This window comes from Chrysochloris asiatica, unplaced genomic scaffold (assembly GCF_000296735.1).
Source record: "Chrysochloris asiatica unplaced genomic scaffold, ChrAsi1.0 scaffold00140, whole genome shotgun sequence".
Classification (NCBI taxonomy): Eukaryota; Metazoa; Chordata; class Mammalia; order Afrosoricida; family Chrysochloridae; genus Chrysochloris; species Chrysochloris asiatica.
The window spans coordinates 2,120,344-2,128,135 of record NW_006408658.1 but is presented as its reverse complement, the minus strand read 5'-3'; the positions used below and the strand labels follow the sequence as shown (position 1 = coordinate 2,128,135).

The 7,792-nt window shown below is 41.5% G+C and overlaps 1 pseudogene; it reads right to left on the bottom strand.

The window, feature by feature from the left end:
• The window catches only part of LOC102827053, a 17,553-nt pseudogene extending 10,680 nt beyond the window's left edge, over positions 1-6,873 (bottom strand).
• Between the last annotated feature and the right edge of the window lie 919 nt (positions 6,874-7,792).

Here is a 7,792-nt window from a genome sequence, read left to right as displayed (position 1 = left end):
TGTGTTTGTACAAATTGCTTTACAGCAGGGACATTGTTTCCAGCAGCCACAGAGGTGTTCAGAGAGCAATTTTGTAGTTTCAGGAGCCAATTTTTGTATAGACACATTCAGAAAGTCCTGTTCTACTCTCTTCATTGCGGGATCCAATGCTTCACTCATGGCTTGTTTGAGAAATTCAGTATCTTTTATCTCCTGGTGTTCAATGCTTACCAAAGCACTTCTTGGAAACACCAAGTTACTTCCCAAGTGATCACAAAACAAATCCAACCATTCTGATGCAGTGCTCTTTTTATCTTTAGCTACTGCAGTGGATTCATAAATAGCTTCGAGGATGACAGTCTTGATTTCGTCTACACTGAATTTAAAAAAAATCTTTGTTTTTTCACAAGTTTTGTCTAAATAGTATCTTTGAATATGGTGCTCAATGTAATTCTCAAAAAACAACTTTGGGCTAGAAAGGTATTGGTGGTAACTGTGAAAATTTTCTTCTTCTGCCAGAGAGGTAAGAATGTGTTTCTCTAGGTTTGCCCTGTTTCCATTGAATGCAGGGCAGGTAGCCCGCATGTGCCCTGCAACTTTAAGGACCATTTTATCCAATATGGTAGTGGAGATAGCAGAAGTAAGCTTGTTCCATAGAAAATCAACAAATGATTTGATGGAGGTTGCTCCTTGGCAGGAAATCTTAAAACTCATGAAGAAATCATCTTTCTTACTTTCCAGATAGTTTACAGGATCATTTGCTCTCTTGAATGCCTTGTGTATCTCCTTAAAATTCTCTTTTGCTCTTTGAAACAAACACAAAGCTAAATCAATTTTATATTTATTTGTGAATGTGTAGCTGTTGTCAGTGGATGCAGATGCCATTTCCTTATCTATTATTCTCAAGATTTCGTAGAAATAACTTGGATTGTAATCGCACTTCTGTCTCCTAATGTTAGTAATAATTTCATTATAATTAGAAATAATGCGGTCTGTAGTCATATTTATGTGCTCTTTATCATGGACCTCTAAAGACTTTTTTAATCCTAAATGTGTCTTGCCCATTTTGATATGTTTATCATAGTCAATTTGAAAATGTTCTCTGCAGTTACTTTTTAATCTGTCCCGCATGTTTATCTCCTGTGTGAAGTAGTTCAAAAGTGTGTTTTCAGAGTCCACATCTATGTCAGGCTCTTTAGCTGGAGGGGAAGCTGAGGATATCTCACAAACCCATTCCTTCCAAAGAGAATTGAATTTCTTGTTTAGCTCTTCTTCATTCAATTCTTTGTCTTTTACTATTAAAGCCAACTTTCTGCTTTTATCCAACAGTTCCTTTTCATAACTTGTCTTCTTTGCATCCAGTTTTTCTTGGCTGTTTTTGAAATAAATGAGCTCTTCAGTTTTTCTTTTGCTTTCTGAAATAAGTGCCTCTTTAAGTGTTTCTAGCTTCTTCTCAAAATTTGCTTTCCACTGAACCAGTATTTCATTGTCTGGGTCTTCAGTAAAATATTTTTCAAGGTCTTGCTTTACGGCTCCATATTTTTCTGTCACTGACGCCTCAACTGTGTTGGGTTTGAGTGTCTGCATTTTGCCATTTTGAATCTGGTTGGTCAACGTGTTCTGCAAGTCTAACACATGACTCCTCAGTTCCCAGCTCCAGTGGTTATACATTGTTTCCAGTTTGCTCATGACCATGACCTCTTTTGTATTCCTGAAACTGAAAATAAAGTTTTCATTAATGAGGGCTTTCCACAAATCTTGAACTCGAAGTTTTACTTCTGATAACCTCATGATGGTGCCCCTGGATTCCTCTTTGGCAGTCATAAGAATGCTGCTTTTCAGTTCCTGCACATTGTAACTGTAACGAGGATTGGGAGGAGCCATTGGAGGATTGCCATCCCAGAGGTGAGCAAAGTAGTAGACGTGATTGTTGACATCAAACTTAATGACGTCACTGAAGCGGGTTACATCTGAGCACTGTTCTTGTTCAGCTGCTATTGCTGCCATTTCATCTAGTCTCTGCTCTAGTCGTCTTCGTCCTTCCATAGTTTGATCTTTAGCTGTAACTTCCCCCACATTCTGATGGACAAAGAGGCAACTTGGGGAGATTCTTACTTGTTTCATCCTGAGAAAAGCTTGGACAACTATTTGTAGAATATCCTGCATCTCTGATGGATTTTCTCCAAAAATATTGATCAGAGTCAAGTTTCCAAGTCCAATGACGAAGGTTGCTAACTCATTATCCCAATTCTGAGATTTGTTGTTGAGTTCTGGTGCCCGAAGTCCTTCTGTGTCCACAACAAGCATAAAGTCAAAGCCCAGTTCCTCTGTGAATGTCTCCTCCACCTTCAGGAGCTGCATGTAGGCTCCCCGGGTACACCTCCCCGCACTGACAGTGAACTGCAGCCCAAAAAGGGCATTCAGCAGGGTGGACTTTCCTGAGCTCTGCAGGCCAAGAATGGAAAGAACAAACAGTCGTTTGTCTCCAAGTTTCTCAGAGAGCTTATCAAAAATAGCAGCCACCCATTTTAGAGGCACGTAGGAAGCATCCCCATCCATTAGCTCCATGGGAGCCCCAGCTATCATCAGGTCAGCAGCAATATGGGGAAGGCAGAGGAAAAGGGGATCTCTTATGGAGAAAGCTTCTTCCAGTGCTTCATAGATCTGTCCAACTTCTCTGAGAAGATGCTCAATTCCCAAGGAACAATTACTTATCTCTTTGGATATGGCTTCTATCTTATTCTGCTTGTCTCCGAGGGAGTTGCTCTTCAGTACCATTTGCTTTTCTGTTTGTATTGATGACCACAAAGTCCTTTGCTGCTCATGCAGTGTTTCCAAAGAGTTTATGGTTCTTTTAGTCAACAGCACACTCAACCACTGCAGGAAGTAAAGTTTGGTGAGGGGTTCAGAATGTTCTTGGAGAATTTCAAGGAAAGATCGCATTAAATCATTCAGAGGAAAGGCTTTGTCCAATTGCTGACACCGTATTCTTTGTTTTTCTGTCTCAATATCACTCTTGTGTTGCTCAATGCTACGATTCCCCTTTTCTCTCAGATGATAGAATTCTTTGTCCTTCTTACACCAGAGGTGCCATAGTTGTCCCTGAAGGGGTAGTAAATTTTCCTTTATCTTAGATAACTTCATTTCTCCCAAGTGAGAAATTAGTGTCTGTGCCTTTTCTTTGGCTTCCTTGCAATCTCTCAGATCTTCATCTATTTGGAATCCTTGTTTGTGAGCAATCCGAGCACAGTCCTCTAAATTGAGAGCCGTGTCTGATAGCTCTGACAAACGTCTGATTGTATTTGTGAGCTCCTCTGTTAATTCTGCCTCATTTCTGTTTTTGATTCCTATTACCACTTTCTGGCTGGAATTATTGACCACGGTTTTTTCCTTATCGTCAAGCAGACAGATCAAAGGTTTTGATGACTGCCATAAGTCATGAACAACTTTTCGGTTTTCTTCGTTGTTATCTGAAGCAGACATGAGGACCACAATGAGTGAAGAGATTTCCTGCAAGAAAGTGAGCTGTCGTCCATGTTCCTTTGCATCTCCGTGGAGATTGGTGAAGGTCAGACAGGTGTCAAATCTGTCCTTAACTTCCCCTCCTGGACAGAACCAGCAGATTTCCACCACACCCTTCATCAAGAGACAGTCTGTGCTGCTTCCTGGGCAGTTTCGGTGAAAAAAGACATCATGTTTATGTTCACTGACAAGGGAGTTCATGATCTGAGATTTTGAAGCAGAGAAGCCATTTCCAACTCGAATGAAGGAGACTATGGAAGTAGGTACACCAGTCATCTGCTGATTTTTGTAATTGTTCTTCACCTTTGATGATGTACTTGATTGCTGCCAGCTTCTTCTAATTTGGCTGAAAGCCCAGAGAGAGAATTCAATTTCAGAAGTGCAGGGATGTGGTACCACAAGAGGAAGGGCAAACTGACAAATGGAGAGTTTGGCATAAATATATTGCCTGGCAAAGGCGTCTGCACAGTGATGAATTGCCATCTGAATATCCATTGGGTGAATGTGGCGTATGGGATTCATGATGGAAGTATTACTGGAACTGTCACTGTGTTCAAAAATGTCTCTATATGGGTCAAAAGACTCACTTTCCTTGTTGGAGGTACTTAAAGAGACTGGAATTTCTGGGTTCTCACCACCTTTGAAGACCAAGAATCTCAGCTTATAATCAAGCACCAGCAGCTTCTGCAGGAAGTAGAAGGGAAGCTCTTGTTCAGAACTGGGCTGGGTGTTACACACAGAGGCCTTGTGGATCAGATGGAAGTTAGCTCTGCCCATCCTCTTTGGGTAGTAATGTTCTAGGCCTAGACGCTGAAGTAGCTCTAGGAATGCTCCATTTTCTATCACTTTTGTTTTCTTTTCTTCATTATCATCTGCCTTCTGGGGCTGTTTCTTTTCATGGCAGAGACTTTCCAATTGCTTTCTCACCTCTTCCTTTTGGAAAGAAGACACAGTGGCTTCATAATTGCCTTCAATGAGCAATCTTAAATCGTTCTCTATGTTTTTCCAATCATGGCCTGCCCCAAATTTGGTGAGGACTTTCACAATTTCTTCAGACAGGAATTGTCCCATGTGATGTTTCATTAATTCTAAACGTTGTGTTTTCATCTCTGGAGGAACAGCTGTAATTCCCATTGTGACTGTCAGACCAGTGAGCACCAGGAAAGCCTGAGCCCTGTAGTTGCAAGTATCTTTCAGCTCCTGGTATTTATCATGGGTCTTTTGCATTTCATGATGCAAGTACTCTAACTCATCATAACCCAGGAGATACTGAAAAGTATTGTGAACCATGTTATATCCTGCCCCAGCTGCAATGAGAAGTAGCAAGAGCTGTGTGTCAGGCTGCTCTGTTTTTCGGAGGTTCTCCAAGAAGGAGTGGAGAGACAAGCTGATCTCATAAGTGGCTTTTCTTTGAGCATCTTCCAGTGCTTCCTGAGACTCAGATTTTGCCTTCTTTTCCATGAGAACATTCTGGGTGTCCTTTAAGATTTTAATGAATTCAGATAATTGAGAGATGTTGACTTGCTCTTGGTGTGACTCTGATTGGAAGATCCACTGCATGATAGTGTGAACCTGAGGAAAGTGTTCTACTTTGTAGATGTGGGGGTACAGAAGAATATGCAACTGAGACTTAATGAATTTACTGCTATGAACGGAAGACTGTTTGCAAAAGTTGACCATGTTCACCAGAAAATTCTGCAAGTTCCCATCTGTGAGACATATGTTTATCCAGATGTCATAACTTCTAATTTTCTGACTCAACACTTGCATAAAATCTATCAGTTTTTTCAGCTGCTTCTCAGGATCTGATACCTCCCAATATTTCACATCTTCTAGGAAAACTTGAGCGTTCTTGCTAGCACTGAGGAATTCTTCTCCATCTTGTATGTGGGCAGTGAGGCCAGTCAGTGCAGTATAGTTGTCTTTCAGGCACTTAGCCACTTGATATGGATCCTCAAAATCATTTCTGTGGTTGGAGAGGATGATGTCCCAGATTGGTATCAGCTGAAGTCCCCTGTCAATGACACACCAGGTTTGCTTGCTGTCATTGAGTCCCTTTTTCCACTGGGGAAGGCTATCTACTCCTGGTGGCCCACCTGTGTGCGCCACCGATAACTGGACTTTGGTTTGGAGGTTTTGGAAGTTAGTGCTCTGAGAGGCCATTTTTGAATGAGAATCTGAAATGTTCACACCTGCAGCAAGTTTCTCTCCACAGCCACTGTAGCTGCCCCACATGTAATTATCCAGGGCCTCTGCTGACTGTTGTTTCACTTCTGCCAGTTGTTCACTTTGGAAACCCTCTGCAACAGCTTTCAACCAGTAGATTCCTCCCAGGTGCAGGGGACCCTTATTAGCATGAGAGCCAAACCTGTGGAAGAGGGCCTCAGTTCTTCGTCTCAGCAAGGGGAGAGTGTCTGACCCTTTCGCTTGTCCCAGAAGGTTTTCAATGCATTTTAGTTCCTGTAGAGCAGCCTTGGAGATCTGGAGCTGGTTGGTGAGAAAGTGACAGGAAGCCAATGGGGTGTAGTTGAACTTGGTTGTGCAGAAATAAGAGTGGTCAGAACGTGACTGTTGACTCCCCTGGAATTCTGAATGTTGACTGTCGTCTATACCTGCCTCCATGCTGAATCCCCACCATCCACCTTTGGCTGAGGTGATGGCACTTAAGCCCAGCTTCTCTATTGTCTGGATGAATACAGATTCTTCGTGAGAAGATGAAAATTCCCTTGTTTCTATTCGGGTGCCCTGTTCGGGACCAAAGAGTGAGAAATCCTTGGGGAGACTGAGTAGCTCCTCTCTCTTCTCTATCAGATCTCTAAGGTAGCTGGTTTTGTAGATTCCCTGAAGGGCCAGCCCTCCAGATGCCCTTCTCACTAGATCTTCATCTGGGAGGTTTTGCCTGGGGTACAATGTCCCCTCTATGTGGTTGAGTTGTTTCTGCTTGTTCTCCATGACTTCCCTTAGAGACTTTTTACAGGGTGGATAGTATTCTCTTGGGCTCTCCATTGCTTGCCTTAGCTCTGCTCCTTTTGTTGTCACCATCTCTTCCAGCTCCCTCGGTTCCTCCTGTTCCTGTTTTTGCTTCCTCTTCTGAGACTTTTGTAACTTTGAAAGACTATTTGAGTGTGACAGATTAAGTAGTTTCTCCAGGGCCCGGTTTTCCCAAGAATGTCGTGCCTGGGATTTCAGCTTCAGGACATCTTCTTCTCCTAGGTGTTGTAAGGCTTGGGCACATGTCACGCCCAGTTGTTCCTGCAGCTTGGGCAACCAGTACTCAGTAGCCAGTCCCAATTCCCTCAGCATCTGTTCGAGATCTTGCCTCCTTTCCACTTTGAGCAGGTAATCATCAGGGATGGATTCTGCTGTGTCCATGGCTATGAAGAAAAGAGACATTCATTCAGTTAGTGTATGTTATTAACTTAAGACATATAAGCAACAATGCCAAAATCATGATTGTAATTAACATGCGAGTTACCAAGGCTTTCCATCCCCTACTTTCATTGTTACAACAAATGCATTTTGGCAATGTTTTTGTAAGTTTGTGAGTGTGTCTGTGCAAGAAGACTTCATCCTGGCTATTTTCAACATGTTTTAACATTTTATTTGCCAGTGTAAGTTGCAAGTTAACAATCTTGCTTTTGGCACCTTCAGCTTAAGAATAAACAACATGGGGAGTATTAAATCGAGAGCTTGAGTTTGAGAATATGAAGATATTAGATAGCTTCATGTTTATTCTTAACACTAAGAGTACCAACAATTGATTCTTTTTTTTTCTATTAGACATGTGCTAATTAGTTTTACTCTTGTATCTATTACTCATTCTTAGGACTTCTCTTGACCTGTATTTGCTTTTGACCTGTTCCCTCCTTTTGTTGCTCTTGAGCCTTGGAAATACATTTCTAACTTGATTTATGACTGTTCTCTGTTTGCTTTTCATGTACTCCTAGTAGATATCTTTTTATCACATGAACACATTTTTCTTCCCAATCTGCATATGTATATTTAAATTTGCTTATGTATTTATTGTTTTGCCAATGTTATTTTTTCCCCCTCAAATACCTTAAGGTATTTGAAGAACAGATGTAATAAGATTGTACATGTCTTGACGTCACAAATTATTCAGGCTTCCTTTCTTTCTGTGACTCCTGTCACATTGAACGATACTACCATACTAGTTGCTCTTAACTTGAATTGGTTTCTCCACGGCTTCAATTTATCCTCTCAAACATTTCCTAAACCTCACCTTTTTGCTACTCCCTACTTCACTCTTCCCTATGTTACCCTCATTATG